Source organism: Hetaerina americana, unplaced genomic scaffold (genome assembly GCF_022747635.1).
Source record: "Hetaerina americana unplaced genomic scaffold, ioHetAmer1.1.p SCAF_7, whole genome shotgun sequence".
In the NCBI taxonomy this organism is placed as follows: domain Eukaryota; kingdom Metazoa; phylum Arthropoda; class Insecta; order Odonata; family Calopterygidae; genus Hetaerina; species Hetaerina americana.
The window spans coordinates 71344015-71366880 of NW_027287316.1; the positions used below are offsets into that span (position 1 = coordinate 71344015).

General features: G+C 43.5%; 1 long non-coding RNA gene across 1 annotated transcript in view; it reads left to right on the forward strand.

Moving 5' to 3' along the window:
- The first annotated feature begins 15468 nt into the window (after nucleotides 1–15468).
- LOC139696227 (uncharacterized) overlaps nucleotides 15469–22866 on the forward strand; it is a 146153-nt gene continuing 138755 nt past the window's right edge. Inside the window, exon 1 of the long non-coding RNA XR_011702600.1 lies at nucleotides 15469–15731. This is a non-coding gene — a long non-coding RNA (uncharacterized lncRNA). The remainder of the gene's footprint in view (nucleotides 15732–22866) is intronic.

Consider the following 22866-nt stretch of genomic DNA (forward strand, 5'->3'; position numbering starts at 1 on the left):
GATAACAAAATAAATTATGCAGTACATGAGCTTTGTCTACTTTTCTGCGCAAGTTTGTTAATTTACCTCGTTGATCCACCTGTTTTCAAATGCTTTATAATGTATCAAAAATTAATATTACAATATACATTGATTAAGTGGTTAAAATTGGAAATCCTTTGAACCTAACCTTCAGCCAGTGATTTTTATTAAACAATGGGAAGGATAAAACACGTAGTAAAGGATGTCTTTTCTCATACGCCAGAACATTAGGTAGGATTGTGTTCTACCTTCCTTTCTATTGAAAAGGACGTGAAATGGTAATAATGCGAGGTGAATATATATATACTATACTAGTATATATATATAATTAGGTAATCTACCGGTTAAGGTATGTTTTTGGATGGACATAATTACTAATTAAATCATTGTGACCCCTAGCAAAACACAACATCCTACTCTACATCAGGTCCCTCTTCAGCTCTGAGTACTTTCTTCCTCCCTTTATCCCGTTTAACATCCCTATCCTGTTCCTTCCCTTTCCTCGTCTGCCTAACATTCTCCCCTCAATTACAGTCTTCAACATCCCGCTGCCGGTCAATACCCCCTTCAACCACTTTTCCTGCCTCCATAGGATTGATCCCAACAAACCCCTCTCTTCGCCCACCATACCAAATACTTCCTCATTTTTTTTCTTTCTGTCCATTTCACCTTCTCCATTCTTCTCCAAACCCACATTTCAAAAGCCTCCAGTCTACGTCTATCCTCCCGCTTCAATGACCACGTTTCCGCGCCGTATGTATGTATGTATGTATATATATATATATATATATATATGTATGTATGTATGCATGTATGTATGTATGTATGTATGTATCTATATCTTCAACACTTGACAATTCAGGTAGAGATGAGCACTATCAATTCTACTAAGGTTTATTATTTTATGTTTTTATCCCATGAACAATGAAGGGAATATCATAACTGTCTCGTGTTCTAACGTATACTAATCGATAGCAATGAGACGCGCGATTCTCTTTTCATTTCTTGTCTTAAAGAAAAGCCTCTAACCGTTTGCTTGCGTTCCAGTGTTTGCTTGCGCGTACCTCTCTCAATAAAAACGCTCCGGCGCTCTGGTTAGACGAAAACCATTAGTCAACAGACGTAAAAGAACAAGAGGGGGGATCGATATGGTGCGGTGGCTATCGTACTGGCTTCCCACCCAGAGGGCCCGGGTTTAAATCCAGGCGGTGTTGAATATTTTTCATTGGTATCTCGATCCCTACTTGAGGTGATTTGTGGAGGGCACTTTAAGTGAGTAAGCCGTCCGTCAGATGGGACGTTGCTGATGCGAAGCTGCGGACCCCGTGGCGCCTTTTGTAAAGAGTAGGCAAACGCCAACTCCGGGTTTCTCTCCACCCTTCAGCCTTTCCTATCCATCCCCAATGGCGCAAAGGACCTCAGCTGTCGGTCGCCTCTCCTAAATACTACTGCTAAGTGCAAGAGAAGAGTATATTTTATGCGAGTAGGAGTTGGGCGGGAGAGAAACTATGTCTGTTAAATCAGGGCGACCTCGAGAGTAAGTATCTGATGAAAGAAGTTAAAGAGGAGACAGAAGCTATTTGAAGCATTCTATTATGTGTATGTTTAATGCTAATAATGTAACCGGTAGAGGTTAGGGTAATGAAAAATCCATTTATTTTATTAAAATACCAAAAAGAGTTATTTAAAGAAATAATTTTAATGGCGAATACCGTCTCTTGAAAATGTATGATTACTGTGACGCGGTATTTAATTTATAGATAAATTTTCCCCGATACCGCGAGACAAGGGAGGCCGCGACTCTACTTGTTTTGAGGGCGCCAGGCTAGCCGCATGGCTAGCCGCAGAGTCACGCCGCTGGCTGCCACCTGGCCCATCACACTCCTCGTCCCAGGGGAGGGCTCGCTCACCTTTTATGTGCCCCGGGGTGGGCAGCGGCTCTTCAGCTGAAATCACGAGGGGCGCAAGGAGGCGCATAAAAATGGACTCCGACGAGTAAACTTCATAAGAACTATTTATTATCACAAGAAAAGGTGTGGGCGCTCCCAAGCAAACATGACGCGCGGTGCCGACGCCTGCTGGGCCACGATGTTGGGTGGCCGCTCGGCTGCAGCCGAAGATGGCCGCCTCGCTGTCGACTGCTGGCTCCCGATGTTCCGGTCGGGGCCTGCGGGGGCCCACACGGCGAGGTCGGTTGCTGGCACGCGCACCCCCGGTGTTCGCAGGCTGTCGGTGACTCGACGATGATAGCACACGACCTTCTCTCTCGGGCATCTCACAACGAACTCTCCTTACCACGTGTTGGCCGGCACTCTCCGCGCGCGGCGCGCTCCGCTCTTCTCTTTTTTCTTCCATACATTGTCGGCGCCCACAGATAGCGCCCCGCCGTTCTACGGCTCGCGAGAGGGGCGCGCGTATTCGAACTGGGCAAGTGACGCTGCGCCAAGCACAACGTCACATACCCCCTCCCTAAGCCGGACACTCGTCCGAGTGGACCGCTTACAAACGAGCCTGCAACTGAAACCTATGAACACAATATAATAACAACAATTTCACAGATTTCTACCAGTATTTCACTCAGTTTTGAGATTCTGTCTTCAGCTATTAGATAGAAAATGGATAGCACAACTTTTTCCAATTTTAGCCACATTCTCTATCAACATCAAGTAATACATTTGGTATGAACAAACTTTTGGCATGAATCTATCATACATTCCAAGGGAATTTCTCACAAAATTTCAACAAAATCATCACTCGCTCAGATAATTCACTCTATAAAAGGCAGTGCGTCCTCGGCTCAAACACATCACACCTCGTTTGCAAACTTTCGTTCACCACAATTCAAGGGCTATGTGCCATAACAACAATAATGTCCGACAGAGATTTTCACATCATTGAAAAATAAATCGCTCACTTTGACACACAGACAAGATAACATGAGGCAAACACACAATGCTGACCTATTACATAATACCAAAATTCATAAGGAACTTTTTTTGAGAGTGTGCTCCGTGGGCTTGGCGCTCGGAGGACTCACCACTTTGACGAGTGGATCTTGGTGCTATATATCTTTTCAAGTCACCAATATCTACTTTCGCGTTTTGCTTATTGGAACGCGTTTCTACTATATAGACTGTTGGAGACAGTTTTTTTAGTATCGCGATTGGTCCTTCAAATTTAGGGGCTAGCTTGGCTGAAAACCTATCAATCCCACTGGACAGATGGTGGGTCCTACGCATTACTAGGTCTCCTACATTAAATTCGATGTTTCTTCTACCCTTATTATACGCTCGCGCCTGTTTTTCCTGAGCTTTCTCTATGTTCTCGGCTACTAGATCTCGTAATAAGCCTAACCTATCGGCCCTCTTTTTCCACGCTTGTGGATCCAATCTGCTCTCTATGCCTTCCCCCTTCTCAAGCTCGCGCCGCAAACTCTTCACTGGCAGTGGATGCCTTCCGAAGTTCAAGTAGGCTGGCGAGATCTTAGTCGAGGCCTGCTTCGCGGTGTTGACTGCATGCCTTAGTTCGGGTAAATGCTGATCCCAATCTCTATGGTCTTTTTCTACAAACATCGCGATGGCCGTCTTCAGCGTTCGATTGGATCTTTCCACTGGGTTTGCCTGAGCATGGTATGGAGGCGTTGTTGTATGCGTTATTCCATACTCTGCCAATGCTTCTCTTACGCATTTGTTATCAAACTCTTTTCCATTATCTGTCAAGAGATACTCCGGCGTTCCCCAGCGAAATAGGACACGCTCCTCAAGTGCTTTAACCACGTTGGCCCCTGTAGCAGCTCTGACCGCCTTTAGCTCCACCCATCTTGAAAATAAGTCCTGAAAGATTATTAAGTACTTGTTCTTGGCTTTGCTAAGCGGAAACTCCATGAGATCTGCTGCTACGACGCTCCATGGTCTCTCTACCGTTCTTTTACCCAATAGTCCCTGAGGCGCTTGCTGCGACGTTTTGAACTGTTGACAGTCCTGACATTGCCTCACAAAGTTGTGAATGTCGTGATAGGCCCCTCTCCAATAGTAATCTCGTACGACTCGATCGAATGTCTTTTCCACTACGAGGTGGCCCGATGAAGGTTCACAATGGGCATCCCTTATGACCCGCTCTCGACATTCTTTTGGAAGCACGAGTTTCCAGCCCTCTTCACAATCAGCGATTGGATCGAGCAGCTCATCGTACTTGTAACGATACAAGTGGCCCGCTTCGACCTTCCAATTTTTATATCTCTCCGGATATTTGCTGACTTCCTCGACTCTGCGTTGGTAGTCCTCATCCTTTACTTCCGTAATTTCAGCGATCTTCTCTTCGCCAGAAAGTTGCTCGTACATACAAGATAGAGCATCAGGCAAATCATGGATTTTACTTCGACGATGCACCACCTCGAGACCTACTATGGTCACTTGAGCCCCGGGGTCATAGAGCGCAATGTACTCTTTTCCCCCGATCAGGACTGAGACTTGGTCTCTATTCTCTGCCGTCACACTCGCTAAACTCACTCTAGGCGTGGACTCCACGCCGACTCCCCCTCCCTGAACCGGACACAGCCTATCAGGTTTGTCCTCAATGGTTACAGGGTATGTCACACTCTCACTCGACTCATTCCTGCCCGTCCCTTTGTTGGAACACAACCGATCCAGAGTGAACAGTACTTGAGGCAATTTCTCATAATCGCTCTCCTGTTCTGATTTCCGGCCCGCGTGAAGCGACTGGGCAGAATCTACATTCCACGCATGTCTCGGCGGGCTTTGTGGCACCGACGAGATGCTCTGAGGCCTCTCACTCATTCTCTCACTCTCTGCTTGCTTTGGCGGCTGGAGACAGGCTGGCCTGTTCGATCCTACCAAAGACTTGACCCTTTCGCTTTCTTCTGACCTAACGGATTGGCAGAGCGGAGCTGACTCCGTCGACCAATGCGCCTTCTGCCCCATATGCGGTTGATTTGGTGGGCGGAGACGGGCTGACCCGCTCGGCTCGGCGAAATCAACGGCTGGACAGCAAATATCAGCTTTGCAGTGGAGGTCGGCCGTCCGTCTCGACTGCTCAGCTGGAGAGCTTTTCCTGATAGCTCCATTGCATTGGCCAGATCGATAGAGGTTGGCTGTCCACCTCGATCTGTAGATTTCTTCATCCTTGATCTTTGCCAACGCCTCAGATGGGTGGTGGATGTTGGCTGTCCAACTCGACCTAGGAGCAGATGTTTCATCTGGCCCATCTGAGTTTATCTCCCTTCCTTTCCCTATACAATCCTTTATTCCACTATTTACATCTCCCTTGATCGAATTTGGTTCGCAGAATTTGGCTGTCCAACTTGGCTTTTCCAAAATCGAATCACCATTTCCTAACCTAATCGACTTATTCCTATGATTATCTAAATCTAATTCAGCCGATTTATGTTCGACGGATTGGTTTGCGGGGAAGCCGCTTGGGCTAGGCGACTTCCCGCTTGTCCGTTTTCCTGCCGAGTAAACAGGTGTTTGCAATTAGGGCAATTAATTGCCAATAAGCCGACCTTGCCGCAAAGTTGGCACTTTTCTTGTGTCCTTCCAGGTCGACTGGGGCAATTGACACTGATATGCCCTCTTGCGCCACAGCTGAAACACTGGACTCTCGGGCACGCATTTGCCCTATGTCCCGACTCTCCGCAGGAATAACAAGCTCCGTCAAAGCCCGGTCCCTGGTCTCTCGCCTGTGAAGGCCTAGACCACGTAGGTCTCGTTATGGCCCTTCCTAACTCATAGCTGATGCTCTGTCTATGTCCATCGTCCCCTGATGCATCGTCCGAGTCATCACTACTGTCAGTAGATAACGACCCGCTCGTTACCTCCGACTCTGAAGAAGATGACGAAGTGGATGTTATTTCCCTCCGATACTTTTTCCTGGAACCCTTTCTCAAGTTCACTTCCTTATCGTTCTTCTCACTGCCCAATTTTTGTAAAATTCGGCTAAGTCCATCCGTTAGGTTGTTGATCATCTCTTTCTGCTGTTGCAATTGACTCTGCAACTCCTTTATTTCCTCAGAGTGGCGGTCGCTCTGTGCTGGTATTTCTTTCTGATTTGATTTCGCTTCCGAAGGCCGAATGCCCAGTTTTTCCTTTTCTCTGGTCAAATCTGACGCTTCTTTCCTTTCCCCCAGCGGCGGAAAATCATATGAGGCCATCAGCGGAAGTTTGGGCTGAGGGCCTCCCGCTGCGTTTTCTGCAGTGGTCCGAATGGGGTTCAGTTCCTCATTAATTTCTCCGTCGCTTGCGGCAACTTTCTCCGTCTCGATGTGCTTCTTTTTATGCCCCTTACTGCATGCTCCTTTCGTTTTCCGCCCTGCCTCTAGGTCTTCGTCCCAGTTTAAGGAGTGTAGAGCTCCTGAGAGGGTTACATCGTCAGGCTGCACATCCTCGTCCAATTCTTTTGACCATGGTGTCCCTAACCGTGGTTGTGCCAAAAGAAGCTTAGCCCGCAATAATCGCTCTTTGCGTACTAAGAGTGGCCCTACCAAGGAGTGTCCTTTACTTGACAACTCATTTTCCACCTCTTCTTCACTCATTTGCTTAATTATTTCAAATTCTGCCTTTACCGCTGAATGCCGTAGCAGTGCCCTCATATCTCTCTGATATCTCGCCAAAAATCCAGTGTCACCCTCCATTGTAAATTAGGAAAAAAAAATTCTTAACCTATTGAATAATTAAAGGATTTGCCCCACCTAACCTAAAATACGCTTACTGCAAAAATTTAATCCTAATCTAAAGATATTTCCCTGTTCTACAGTTATTATAACAAATAGGGTAGAATAAATCAGAATTCTATATTAAAAGCATAACCTAACCTCAAAATTCAAAAATTACAAACTCCACTTCCTCTTTTCAAAGGATCCTCTGCCACTCTGGGGATACGTGGCCACGCACGGAGCTTCCCTCACGCCAATAATAGTAGTTAATCTTAGAAACCGATCGTCCCTCCGCAACTTAACTGGAAACAAGTCGCCTCGGGAATGTTCACAGCTTTCATCCCACCCTCAACGCCAAGCAACCACTCAAAGCAACCGCACAAACCACATTCAAGTACAAGAGATTGAGTAGAAATTATAATCTCTTATTTACTGCTTCCCTCACAAAGAATTTTTAATTTTTTATTTCATGAAAATGTATAGCGAAAAAAAAGGACTAATTTATAAATCCAATAGAAAAATTGTATACCGCTCGCGAAAGAGCTGTACGTAATAACTGGCGCTCGCGCGATGTTACTCACGCATCGTTCCCGCTCACACACACGCTATGCACACCATGCCGGTATCGCTCCGCTCGCTCTCCTTCACACCATTGTTGCCTCGTCAAGGCCGACGCGACGCCATTTTACACTCGCGCCGCATGCGCACTCTCGAAATATAATTGTCACTTTTCTCGCACAACAATAGAAAGGCTGCCCCACGTTGGGCGCCATTTGTGACGCGGTATTTAATTTATAGATAAATTTTCCCCGATACCGCGAGACAAGGGAGGCCGCGACTCTACTTGTTTTGAGGGCGCCAGGCTAGCCGCATGGCTAGCCGCAGAGTCACGCCGCTGGCTGCCACCTGGCCCATCACACTCCTCGTCCCAGGGGAGGGCTCGCTCACCTTTTATGTGCCCCGGGGTGGGCAGCGGCTCTTCAGCTGAAATCACGAGGGGCGCAAGGAGGCGCATAAAAATGGACTCCGACGAGTAAACTTCATAAGAACTATTTATTATCACAAGAAAAGGTGTGGGCGCTCCCAAGCAAACATGACGCGCGGTGCCGACGCCTGCTGGGCCACGATGTTGGGTGGCCGCTCGGCTGCAGCCGAAGATGGCCGCCTCGCTGTCGACTGCTGGCTCCCGATGTTCCGGTCGGGGCCTGCGGGGGCCCACACGGCGAGGTCGGTTGCTGGCACGCGCACCCCCGGTGTTCGCAGGCTGTCGGTGACTCGACGATGATAGCACACGACCTTCTCTCTCGGGCATCTCACAACGAACTCTCCTTACCACGTGTTGGCCGGCACTCTCCGCGCGCGGCGCGCTCCGCTCTTCTCTTTTTTCTTCCATACATTGTCGGCGCCCACAGATAGCGCCCCGCCGTTCTACGGCTCGCGAGAGGGGCGCGCGTATTCGAACTGGGCAAGTGACGCTGCGCCAAGCACAACGTCACATTACTTACGGCCAAAAAATATTGAAAGAGTAGACAGACCGGTTAAAATGTCTGAAGATATTGAGATTTTGGATTTAAATTCTCCGTAAATACACCATCTTAATTTTATTTTCCAGTGACATATGCTAGTTATTAAGTTAAATGTTGGTAAGATAAATAGAATTTTCGGCTTGGAAAACCGAGGAAAGCAGTGGTATACGTTGATCCATGACTCTTCTAAAACGCCATCTTGGGTGAATTCTCTCTTCTTGGATGAATTCTCTTCTTATATCCCACTGGCTTGTGCATGTTGTCCGCTGGTGAAAAGATAGATCGAAATAATGAACTTGAGCATACAGATGCCGCTTGTACCACTGCAGTTCGACAGCATATAGATACTTCTCAGACGTAATTGATAACTTCATCACAATATTCTCAACACCCTCCGATTCGTTGAAATCCTCCCGCTTCTCCCTTTCACGGCATTGGCACGCGAATTTGGAAGAGGCAGATGCGGAGTAAGTCGCGTGCAAAAGCTCAGGGACACCTGTTGTGCCGTCTGTTGAGAACCATTTCGAAGACTTGTGGAAAAGCATTTATTCCCTGTGAAAAAGTCGACTGCTTCCCATATAGATGGGCTATTTTTGTCCTCGCAACCGTGAGACAAAGACGGAATTGGAAATAGATTAAATAATGGAGGTCGTTTTAAGTCTGTTCCTATCCAAAATAAATTGCATGTAGCCTTGCCTCCTACCCGTCCAATATCGAAGATCCTGAATAAAATTTTCGATTAATACTGAATTATGATAATGTCCTTGATAGATTATATTCATATTATCTGATTATTCCCTATACCTCCGAGAAAACGTCAACCATTCCCACTCCTTGAACCCATTTTTCTCTGCTTCGTGCCATTTTGGTAATTTATCATATTATGATTACAGTTTGATTTAGACACACTACTTATTGCTCTGCGTTGTTCCACAGCTATTATTCTAATGAGTATTTATTGCCATTTGTCTTCAACTTGACCATATTTCCATGGGATAGATGCTAGAAGAGACTCCATTTTCTCAATCTCGCCCCAAAATAAACACGACTCTCTATCTATCTTCCGATAAAAATATTTCGTGAGCCGTACCTTAGCTTCTCTAGTTTTCCTATTTTTTTGCTATTACTCTATTATGAATATATTCATGTCATCAATTGAACATTTATATTTACAAGCAACAGAGATGGTTACCATTCATTGCTAAATATTGTAATAATTATTAAAGCAGACATTGGTTCCATAATGGTGAAGAGATAGTCTTTATTATTCTCTACCATAATGTTCGTCTTTCCTTGGGTTAAAACCCGACTTTTTAGTTTGCTGGGCTCATTTTTATATCTGTGGAAGCGAGGTAATTATTTTTTTACGTATGAATGAGGAATTTTTTTCTCTATTTCCTGAAGTGTGTATTCAAGCTTTAAGGTTGTCAAATGTAATTTTTTCACTGTCAAATCGAGTGAATTTGGTATTTTAATTATTTTGCGTGGATTAAAAATCGGCATTATATTTCGCGTAAAAATGTTTAGCATGGCGTAATAGATAAATGCCGCTGAAAAAAATTTGCAAAATATTTTTTCTTACCGTAGACGAGTGAAGTTGGGGAAAATAATACGCTGCCTTAAGCTGCACAGACGTTGGGTACTCATATCAGTCTCCGGAGTAACTGCCTCTTTATGCTTCCCTTCTTAGAAGCGCTTCGTCTTGGCGCGCAGGTGCGTTAGAAATAGACGAGTTCAAAATAGGCATTTGTGTGCTCTGGTTAAGTGCCTTCTTCCCCGTTGTTGTAATGATTTAATGCCGGCCTCTAAAGTTGTTAATAACTCGATGTCCTTTGGGTGTTCTTGCTTAAGGCTATCAAACGATCATTATCCTTGACAACGTTAATGTCGTCATATCAGCTTTCGCTGAGTAATTTATTTAGCTCATAATCTGATGTCCAGATGTTACGTTATCTACCGATAATGAAGGAAAAAAGGAGTTTATTCTTATCTGGATAGAGGCTTCTAGCCTACGAAGAAGAAATACTGTTTGACCTCGAATCTTAATCAGGAATTCAGTAAAAAAAGTGGAGTTATATATGTGAATTCTTAATATTGTGGAGCCTGAAATACTGTTGTGCTCTACTGAAAGAAAAGCAATTCTTGAGCTAGTGAGTTACCTGTTTATTGGCTTATTAAAATTCCATGACTGCCTCCGGCTTGTGTACTCTAAGTGCTCTAAATTTAAAGCCTCAGAAGAAGCCTCATGGTGGTTTCATTTTTACGATCACTGAATGTTATTGCTGTGCCATAAAAAATATTGAATTATCCAACATCACTGTGCTTGTCGTATTTCAGCATCCGTTCACGCTCCCAAGATACCTTACCTTGTCTCGCCTTATCTCAATCCTTTTCTTTCTCTCCCGATCAGTTCATAAAAAGCGGTTTATTGCCGTTATTTTTACCTCATCGGAACTCTCAGTCAATATTTTATCACACCGATTTCCTTGAGTTAATGGGGAAACGGAGTGGAATTCGACTACCCCATATTTATTTTTCATTTATTTATAAATTCAAGGTCTCCGGTCTCGCCATTAAGTACTTGGCTGTTTTCGTCTCCGAGACTTCTTGACTGGTCACCGCAAACTTTCATCCCTCGCATCTTGTTTTCGGAATCTAAAATTCCTCCACTCGTCCGTAAGCACGCATTCGAGGTGACAGGCGTTATATTTGGATTCTCCTTGCATTAAGTCGCCTCGATTTCGGATCTCCATGCATTGTGACACCTACCGCATTTTCTTTAAGGATGAGATTCGGTCGTGCAGGGTGCTCATGACTTTGGGATAAAAATTCGTTTCAAAGAAATCATGCTAACAAGGGATCAAATTTAAGGTTTCCAAGCTCCCCATGATGCTTCATTTATATTTTCGTACTTCTGTGATTTTCTATTTTATCCATGGCGCTCATTTCGACAGTTCTCGAGCACGCGGGGAGTATATCGGGCGAACGAAAAACGTTAATTGAAATTTTGTAAGGTAGCACCGCGCTTTGCCATTGCCGGTTTAATTTGAATTTCCCGTGATGCGGTGTGCTCGTGATTTCGAGAATCAAAAGTGAATGATTAGGGTTAAGGTGAAGCCGGCGTGAAGCATTCAATGCACACTAGGATTTTTGGTGCCTCATGAAGCGGTTGATAGTTTGTGCAGCTACTCTTTTCTTTTTTGAATTATTAATTACAATGACGTTCAAAATAAAAAATATGTAACTTTAACTCGTCCCTGTAACTACTCTACTGCGTAACTTCATTGCTCACCCCTGTAAATACTCTACTGCGGAGTTGATGGTGCCCCCTAATACGCGAGGCAGTCAATTACCGGGGTACGTTCGCGATTTAAGTTTATTTATTTAATTTTTTTACACATCGCACGTTGATATTGCATAAAGTTTTAGTTATGTATAGTTTCCTTGTCCTTTGAACTTAAGCTGTTGTTGTTAAATGTTAAATATGACTTTTGATTTTGGCTAAATGGGAATATTGTGTTGAAGTGAGGAGGAATGAGAGAGGGTTAAAGAAGGAAAGGTGACTCACGGGGCTAGACCGCTAGATGGAGAATCCCTCGACGATTGGCGCTTGTAGCGCTAGCTGGATGTTGGCGGTCCTTTCACTACACTCGTATATCCGAGTGGCGCGGGGTGTGGTGGAAGGTAAGGGTAGGTAGTGAGGGATTAAATATATTTAAGGAAGGATTGAAGGAAGGGGAAGGAGAGAGAAAAAGAGGACAATGAAATGCTGTTTCAATGGTGAGGTTCGTTGCATATCCCTATTTTTCTCTCTCCATTTCTTATTCTTTTTATCCTTCCTTAAATACCTTCCGTCTCTTACTTTCCATCACACCACGTCTCTACCCTGGTGGCCTCCCGTTATCTCGTGCTGCTAAGACACAGCGTGCCACCAACATCCAGTTTGTCCTGCAAGCGCCATTCTTCGAAGGATTTTCCTACGAACCATCGAGCTCAATGAGTCATTATTTCCCTTTGTAATCCTCACCCATCCCTCCTCGTATCTCCTCGCTTGACTATCATTGGCCATTGAACTCCCTCTAGACAGGAAGTTGGGAGTTGTTATTCAAGGCTGGATAAAATCGCCTTCAGGAACATTAAAAGTATGACACAAAAATATGGTTAAAAGGAATAATTTTTTCTATCTACTCGTGTGTGTACTTATTTGCTTTTTTATTTACTCATTGTGGTGTTGCTGGCTTTTCCGATTCGTCTCATTAAAATAAATGTTGATTAGATTGGTGATATCTACCAAGTGAAAGTGTCGCACCTAATATAAAACTAATTTGCGCCGAATATTTTGAATTAATCCGCATTCGTTTGGCTGGGATTGATGTTTTTTTATACTATTGTTTGTAGTCGACTACTGACCATAGAGCTCAGGGTTCAATTCCGTTTTGAAACTCACTCGACTTCCATACACTATGCATATGCATGAATTTCACGCGCTTCATGGCTGCCGGGTTAACAATACAATCTTCCATTGAACCGGAATTAGGGCGGAGTAAGGTTGAGTTTTATTTTGGTGCTGTGATCACGCGAAGTGGGGAATGCATCCTCCTGGTCACCTAAAGGTAGTTAGTTGGTTCGAGTTCCTTCGATGATCGGGGAGGTATCGTGTAGTATTTTGGCCTATGGATAGAAATCCCCGCTTGAATGCTGAAGGGACTGGCTGAAGATATCACACCCTACTGAAAAACAGTTTTTCTTTAGTCAATAGGAGAAGATTCACTGCCCTGCGAACCCAAGCATCAGAATATTTTTGTTTAAAAAACAAATTGTAATGCTTAAGTCAAATACACCAGACATTGCATGATGTACGTATGTTGATGGACATGTAAGAGTGTCTGTCGACAAATGTTTGTGTGTATGAGCGAATATATGTATAATCATATTATGCATGCATGTCAGGTGCCCGAACACCACCCCCCATGCGCCCTTGTGGCGAATAGCGAGATACTGTATAGATGTAGATGGAAATCCTGATGATAAGCGAAATGTGGATAATCGGTATTCTACATGGCAAAAGAGAAGCCCACCTAGGGCTTCCGGCCGATGGGAGGAGATGAAAATTCATTTTGAATTGTGAGATGCCTGAATTATCTTCCGCAAAGGATTAATTCAAAGCAGGTCTGATTCATTGTAAGCCGGTTGGAAATCATTTATAATCAAGCATCGGAGTTCTTTGATCAAAGGTGCCTTTCATGGACCAGAGTATTTTCTTATTTGTGCCCATCATTATATCATGGGAGAGTAATAAATGAGGTTGTTTCTCGTTGCCTTCGTCAAAAGTATTATTAACGTGACACCACTGAAAAAGACGTCTGACCCCACTGGGGTCAGACGCCTTTGCCGCCGCCTCACTGTGGAACAGACTACGCAGTCTACCTTCGTCTGGCTCCTACACTTCGATCTATCTGGCAGGGGTGACCCTAACAGGAGCAGTTATCATTACTCCCGCTAGCACAACTCCAGGGGTCATTAGTACCCGAAGCCCCTTCCATCGCTTCGAGGTTGTAGGTCATAGGGAGGGACAAGGGGGATCAGGATATTTATATAAATATGCATGGAAAGGTATCCTTGGTGTATAACGGTCCTGTATGGGATGATATTAATGGGAGATGATTGTAAGTGAAGTCGACCAAGTTAATTAATTTAATCTCCCTAATTATTCTTCTTGGGTCGAAATTATCCTTCGCTATGGCATTTTTCATCTAAATATGAATAGCATGTGTAGGTAAAGATTTACTATTTTCTCATAAATTTGATGGTACTTCGATCATTATATTATTTCTTCCGTTCAGTAGAAATATCAATTACAAATCTAAATCCTTGCTGTACAGTGAGCTCTTTGTATATGTGATGGAAGCGCAACGCAAGCGCAAGTGATGGAAGTGTGCATTTTAGTGCAAGAGTGGGGAAAACGATTGTATATTTAATATATGGCAACAGTTAACTTTATAGCGTGGAAAGGTGAGCTGGATTTAAAATAATTACACATTTTAGGACTTCAAAGCTAAATTTTTCTGTCGTCACTCTTAGTAAATTTGCAAAACGTGCTGAATATGTATTGTTTCTCACCGATTGCTTTAATATTTATTCATTTTTCAAAAATAAGTAATAGACCTCAGGAAATAAAGAAACCCTCATCCGTAAACAAAGTTTTTCCATGGGGTGTCGCGTTGGCCGGCAGTCGCTACGTTCGAAATCCCCCTTGGGCCTTTCGAATACATTTCCATGAATTTTGCCCCTAAAATTAGCCATATTAGTATGTCTCAAAACTTAAGTTTTTAAAAAAATCATTCTTTTAATACGACACAATATTAATTCTACACATTGGCGACCTGTTGAAAAAAAAATATTGAAAAGTGAATAATAATAACTATGTAAGCTCCACTGATGTTTATTTTAGAAACGACCGGTTTCGTCGAATAGTCGACTTCAGACACCTGATGATGTCGACTGTTCGACGAAACTAGTCGTTTTTAAAGTAAAAATCAGTGGAACTTACGAAGTTATTATTATTCACTTTTCATCATGAAGTTGCAACAAGTTGCCGAGAACCAAGGAATTCAATAAAATATTGCTTTAGCTATTGATGAAATACTCGAAATGAGATAAAATTCGTCGAACAGTATTAAAAGAAGAGCTGAAAACTTTGAAATGGGAATAGACAGTGCTCCTCTCGAATGCCTGGGGAAAATGGTTTGTAATGCTGTACCTGTGTAGTTGAGCTTGCGGAGGAATATAAAATAACGTTCCACTCCCGATAGCGTAATTGCCGAACCTTTGCTCGCTGGTCCGTAGATAAACCGCGCGAAAACTGTAAAATACTCCTCTTTGTTCATACCCCGTTGAGGGATCGGCTTTTCAATTCTGTTTACTCAACCGGAGAGGGTGGGAGGGGGACTTGAGCCAATGTGACGTCATGTCGGAGGAAACGGGCGACTGGGATGATAAGGTGTGACAAGGGATGGGCGGCGGTGAGGTGGGGGGAATGAACAAATAACGTGACGTCACTCTTCGGAGTTGAGGATGTGGGCGTGAGGGGCGTCGGCGAAGGGGCGGGGAGGGATAGGGGAGGTGCTAGGAGGGGGGGGGTGGGAATAGAGGGCGGGAGGGGGGGAGAAAGTGGGATAGATGCCCGAGCGCCAGGCTCCCGCGGAACAATCGCGTTGAGTTGAGCCGCAGCTCCGGTAGGAGTAAGTTGGCTTCGCGTGTTCTCGTTTGTCCTGCCTTGTGTCGTCGCATGTGCCTCTCATAGTGCCCGGGTTCTTGTGTTGTGTGGTCACCAGAGTGTTCCTCTCGCAAATACATCTCGGTGGGATCGGGAAGGAGCGTGATCTCTTCGCCGGTGGCCCTTCGTGGATGTCCCCCCTCCCTCGCCGCGGCGCCAGCGAGTTCGTCCCGATCAGCTTCACCCCCGCCCACCCAGCGGCTTTCCTTCGGCGGCTCTTCGTTGCCCGGTCCCCGTGGTGAGTTTAGCGCGTACCGTCATCCCGCCTTCTCCGAGGTCTCGGTTCCTCATCCGCCATCGGCGGTGGTTCAGGCAGCTCTTCCTCTCACGTCGTCGGCTTGGGAAGTGCCCCGGGAAATGCGCGGGCGGCCAAGATGATTGGAGCTTCCCGGAGCTTGTGTGTGAAATTCAATATTTTATGAAGTTGTGGGGATTATGCGCCCCGCTACCCTTCGCACCCAGAGATTAATTTCATGATTATCGTCGACGTGATGTTGAGAGAATGATGGGTGGGCAATAATCGGGTAGCATCTTGCTCGGGTCGTTGTTTTTTTAAATGTGGGAGTGCTTCAATGGTGAAACACAATTCGTATACATTTTACCCCGGTGTACTTCAGTAAATCAGTATCAGAATAAGTTGATGCGAATGTTTATTGTTATAAAACTAGCCCACAAAGTACTTACTGAGAGTGCATTCTTAAATAATCATATTTATCGTCTTTGCTAGTCATAACTTGCTGTAAATTTGCATTTCTTACTCACTGTAGACTTATTGACGGTGTATGGCAGGCGATGTAAGTATTAGTGGAAACGAATGGGAAAAAGTATTTCGGTTATTAGTTTTACGCAATCTTTTTAGAATGAGCGTGAATCTTAATTGAATAGAATTGCATATATTTTCATAGAAAGTACATTAATAATTGTTCGGTATTTTACATTCGGTGGGTCGCGGTTTTCCTGGAGTAGAGCGTTGGACTACTGACCGTAGGGCCCGGATTCGATTCCAGCCTCTCTGGGCACTGCACCTCCACCCAAGTTATATGATTTTATGGGTACCAGTTCTTCGTGGGAAACAATAACCGTCACAGGGAAAGGAGCTGGCCCCCCTACTTTGATGTGTCAATTTCACACGCCGTCGGACTTAGCACTGGGTGAACTCTACCATCACCTACCAAACCGACCTTCGGGTTGATTGCTGTGGTAATGTTTTTTTTGTAAAATAGACCAGAGGTAGCGTGTCTGCCTATGGAGATGAAGGTCGCTGGTACGATTCCCGTAATCGGCAAAACTTTTTCAGCTTAGAAAAAGTTTGTTAGTGGTTTTTGGAACGAGAAAACCACATTAACAGAAAAATACAATAATGGTATTTCGAAACGAGGCAACGAGAAAAAAGACTCTTACTTTAAAGCTACCCTGAACCCATGTTGAAAGGCAGCAGTTTCACCATTAGGCACTGGTGGCGCAGACCGAGCGGGTCAGCTCGGCATCAGCTGCCACAGCAGCGGGCGAGAGTAAAGTTCACGGTATCGGCCGCAGTACTGCGATGTGGAAGGCAACGGGAAACCACCACATTATTCTCCGTAGAATATGCAGCCTTACATTGAAAAAGAGAAGAATGTAGTAGCTGCAGTAAACCAATCCTAGGATTGAAATACTGATGATGACGATTTTACACCAGGCTTGCGTGTCCTACAGCACACTGTTGGGCGGCTCCCAGCGTATACATGGCTTAGTAGAAGGATAATATCACATTTCTGTGGGAAAGGTTGGCATCAGAAAGCCCCGTCTCCGAATGCCAATGATTTGTCTACCACCACGCGGTGGTCTTGACCTAATCACATGAGGAGTCCGCAAGACGTATAGCAGTTGATTGTTTTTTAAGAATACTTCAGAAAACTACTAGCTGTCACAACTCTCGGTAGCCCTCACCTAGTGAGTACTATGTACGTATAGATTTTGAAAAGAATTTGTGTTCCACACGTACAATTTACCACGTATAATCAACTCAAAACCAGACTTTTCTTTTGGGAAGCGAGCTCCGGGATGAACGAGGGAAATTATTTCAACAGCGGGCCATTCTAACCAACTTGCACCATTTACCCACTCCAATTTCAACTCGTAACATCAGCATCGTAGCAATCAGTAAGTGACGTGAGCCGTCGAAATATTGCCCCGTTAACTATGTGAAGCATTACAAAGGATGTAGAGCGTAAATGAGCCCGGGGGACATGTTGCAGAAAAATGCCAACAGTCTAATGATTTTGAGGACATGAAAATAATTATGGCGCATCCGATGTGCCATTGAAAGCTCGTGGCATTTACCTGTCATCAATGCTTGTTGCTGTGGTTTCCAAACGTTGACACAGTATGGAAACCCGGAATTACTTCAGCAAAGGGATGAAAAAGTTGTGAAAGAATACCAAAAGGAAAATATTTAAGTATTTTAATTATCAATTATAAAATTTCATTTCCTGTATTAGCTGTTGATATTTTTTTCTGTTTTTAATTGGACTAATTATGTTTAATAAGTAGATTGAATCTTGTAATTTATGTAATATCCAAAAGTTGGATATAACATAAATTATGTGGGTATAACATCATTGGGCTTAAATCAAGTGTCAGTCAAATTCAATGGTTTCTGGCTCTACTTTGTGAAAATTTAAGATTGCTGGATACTTAAAATTTGTGTTTTTTCACTCTAAAATTAATGGGAAAACCTGATGATGTCGCCTATGAGTCGAAAACGGTATTAGTGAAATGAATTTGTGTGAAAAAATGCAAAGGTATTCTTATTCAGTAGTCAAGGTTGTGTCATTTATTAAAGACCAATCCATTTTCATACTTTCTAATTTGTGACGAATTTGGTTTCTAAGCTGCCGTTTAAAGTTAAGGAAGGAAAGCAAAGCGAAGAATCTCCGGAATCACTTGCTCAGCGGATCAGATGTGTAGCTCATAGCGTTGGCGTTAACACAAACTAATCACAGCTCTGGGGTGTCGACTATCACAGCAGTTATTCATCCGAACGAATCGAGATAAATACACGTAGCATTTCGTGGAAACAATGGTAAGCAAAGCGGGCGCTTTCAGAAGAGAAAGCTGGTGCGTCGATCTGGGATGACATTCCTCGCGTCTGTTTACTCACTTCTGTTTACTCCGGCATTGGTGTTTCGAACGGCAAATTTTCTCTTCCATGGCCATCTCAAGTTTGGTTAGAAGGATGGTAAGGATTTTGGGTCGTTATCGTTCGTCGCGCCCATTTTTTTTTGGTGTCGAAGCGGTCCGCCATGCACGTAGGCGCGTGTGTTACTGCCCTGGCCCAATTCCGTTTTCCTTTCACTGCCTGCTCCCTTCACGGCACATTCTTAATTTTTTCCTTTCGAATCCGAACCAACTGACTTGCAGGGCGCGGCGGTATTCCTTAGCGTCGGACTACGTAGACTCAAACGTCCGCGAAGCAATTCGGGACAGATCGAATGTTCATTGTTCATTATTTTACATCGGGAGTGGCGTGTCAGTGGGCTTGTTTCCATTTGGCCATTCTGTTGCCTAGGAGGCTGTGGAATGTCGTGAACTTGTCAGCCTTCACGAATTTGATTTTTTTGCGACTTACTGCCCTGATGCGATGTTGTTATGCTCATATGAAGACCCAGTCGTATTTTCAATTACTTCAAGGATTGACGCCTTGTAAATTGAGTTGATAGAAATTGTCGACATTCAACTGGCCATTTTCATTTCGTCGCCCTGCATGTTTTATTTCCTGAATGATTCCTCTTTAAAAGGCACCCAACGTGTGGTGATGTTAAAATTTTAATTAGATTCTTGTAGTGTTCGATTCCAAGAACTTTGTATTTCATGAATTATTTTTTAAAGTAAGTTATTAAGCCGCCCATTTCAAACCGAATTCAAAATGCCTTTCCACATGGGCGTGTTCAGCCTTTGTAGTTTTGCCGTTACTTCATTCGAAATAAATAAACCGATTGAGGTAGCATTTTCAAGAAGGTGAAGGTTTAATTTACGAGTTTATCATCCGACTTTACTGCATATATTTGGCAAAAGATGACCATAAAACAAACGACCCTAATTTTGTAATAAAAGTAAAGGTGGTTTGAAGAGGAATACCTGTTATCCTTTCGTGATCTAATGGTCGCGAAACGTGCTGCACCCTTAAGTCAAGTCAGCTGAGGCACTTTTCTTGCTGATTTTGATTTTGTAAGCATGCGCCCATGTAAGGAAATTCATCTTTTCCAAGCTTTGACAGCCCTGTAGCCTCACACTTTATTTGGTGGTGATTAGGCCGCGCATATAACGGAAGAATAATTCTTTTATCAATTTGTTTTGCCCCCGAAGTGGTTATTCAACCTAATTTGAATCCAGTGGTCTCTTGGCTATTTCTAATTTCCAAGAAACTTTCAAATTTAACGCCTACAAGATTTCTGTCTCTGGATAGGAAAGCCTTTTCTGTCTATAAGAGCTGGGTTGTCATAACTTATCTCTTATTGACGAAGCATCTAACCACTATCGTTCTTTATCACTGAAATGTGGCTGTCACATGCCTTATAGTTATATATAATCTTCGAGTGATAACAAGTATATGAATATAATTTATTGATTTAGTTGCCTGAACAAAACCTTATGAGTGCTAATTCCACGCACTTTTATGTTAGTTACATTTGATTTTTACATATACGTGTGATGTACATTTATGTTATATATGTTTGTGGTGTATAAATAGATAGGACTGTGATTAGGCTTGGTTCTAGCTGTTTCTTGGATAAATGGTCAATGTAATCGATTCTTAAGGCAATCATTTTTCATTCAAAAGGCATGGCCCACAGTTAGTTGCCCGAAAGATCCACCTATTATTTGACAGGGCGAGTTATTTTTTGTTACTGCATAAGAACTTTGCAATCTGTGGAAGCTTTATATCTACGTGAAGGGAAATTTACTAGCGCCGGGGATCGTAAATTTGAGGAGTTTGCTGTGCTGAATTTCCATGCCATGAGTTTGGAGTCGATTCTAGAAGGTGTTGTTACAGCTAAGCGTTTTACCGTCCCTAACTTGAGTGCCGCGTGGAGGGTACTTCGGCTGTTGCATACAGCATAGCGAATGGAACAACTTCGGGCCCATTTGGAAACTTTAATTAAGGAATTGAATAATGTTTACCGTGCGATAGGACGCCTTCCATGCCTTTGCCTGCATGAGTTTACATTCCCGCCACGTTTCATTAACGACGAGAAACTGTGCGAATTTTTTTTCTCCATTTCATGTGTCGCAATTTTTGTCATTCCGTTCACATCGGGGCCATGCTCCCGAAGTATCGGTACGTCGCAAAATTAGTTGTGACTTGATTGGTAGTATTGGCCAAAAGGTATTTCGGCTACTACTGCCGACTTCAGTAAAAAAAACCATTACATTGTTTTAGGACACTAGTGGTTTTAGAAACGCAGAAGAAACACGATGCATGGCATCGCGTTTCTTCTGCGGTTCGATATTTCTTTCATATTTATAGGCAAGCATGGAGACTGGGACCCAGAAATTTTAAACAAGGATTTCTTGGTAATTGATAATCTTTGAAAAATGCCTTTATTCTTGACATCTTGCTTCTCCTTTTCCTCTTCTCATTTCCAAATTTCGCTATATAATACGCCCCGCTGTCCTCTGGAGCCTTTCTGTTCGTTAGCGAAAAATATGAGATATATCTCTTGCCGACCTTGGCGCTCCAAATAACGAGCTTGGAGTCGGGGAGTCCCAACTCGTTATTCGGTGCGCCAAGGTTCCAAGGTTGAAGTTCTCTTGGGAATGGGATTTCGGGACGGATCTCTTCAATGTACAAAAGATAGTCGAAAGAAGCTGAAAACCTACCGTAATTATTTTTTATTTTAATTCTAATGTTCTTGTTATCAATGCTTACTCCATTTTTCCTCGTATCCAATGTGTTCGCTTGCATTTTCGATGCTGCCCTTAAGTTTCGATAACTAGGAATGTGCACTACGCGGCAAGATGAGGCCCTGGCGGTATGCTTTGTGCATGTAATTGCTGTAAAGGGAGTAAATTCAAAGGCGTAGACTGCTTAACACTAGCCATTGACGGCGAAGGAGTCGAGGAAGATACTTCCTAATAAGGGACCGCCTGCCTGCAAAGTAGGAGTAACGCTTTACGGGTTGTTCGAGGTAATTTCTATGCTCATAATAGTCTCCTGCATGCCTGCTTCCCATTAAAATCCAACTCAACCCATAATCTCCGCCCCCATTGCTCGCTGTCGTGTTCAGAGGTGACGATCGACTATGTCGGTCATTAAGAACGTCCTCCTAAGTTTGCTCCGAAAAATATTAACGAGGCAAATGCCACTTTCTCCCTTGATGGAGGGCGTCTGAGGAAGGATTCACGTTCAATCTCACTGCGGGAAGTAATTTTACTAAGGATCGTGACTCTTTCGCAGGGAATGACACTGACGACATGTGGGCAAATGGTAGGCTCACCCGTGGCCGGTTCCTGTCGTCGAATATTTTGCGCCATTGTACTTCAGCTTATTTGTAAGTCTTGGTCATAAAGGTGGCAACGGTCGCGGTGACCTCTAAGGGTTTGGTGGATTTGGGCCATTTAGAGCCGTGATAATCCATTCGTAGTAAGTTTCACATGACAGCAACTCATTGCCGCGAATCCAGTGACCTTTGATGTACCTGACAAGAGTACATGCGCCGGAAGGAGGCCAGTTTTCTTACAACCTCACGCATTAGCAGCGGTTAAAACAACGTATTAATTTTTAAAATATTTATATGGGTTAGAGAACGGGATAGCAGGTTTTATTATTATTTATCAAAATAAATCGCCTTATTTTTGGTTCTTTCTATTATTGGCTTTAATTGGCGTGTCAAAGCAAAGATGTTGACAGGTTCAGTGTTCTAAATGTAACTGTCTTGACTTAGTGTATGCTACAATAATTGTTGAATTGTTGATTACAGAGGTATTAACGCCGTTAATACAAGAGTATTCGAATGCTCTCTTTAGTGGGTCATTATATTTAAGGTAAAAAGTTCGTTTAAAAGGGAAAATTATACTTAGTGCTTTTTTTCTTCAGTGGGGATTAAATTCGGATTTCGTCTTTGATAATGCAATGCATTTAAAAATCTTCTTATTCCTCCGCCAATTATTTTGTCCATGAATTGCTTTACACTCTTTTGGCTTTACCAGATCAACTCCTTAACTGAAAAGTTACTTTTTATTGCTGGCAGGTTGGGCTTCCTATCGGGTTGACCGAATTCTTTGCGATAAATTATTTATATCAAGCGCCGAATACAAGTTAAAAATCTCTCAAGGGAAAAAAAACAACGTAGATATTCCCAAGGAAAGTATATGTGCCCTTCCAATAATTT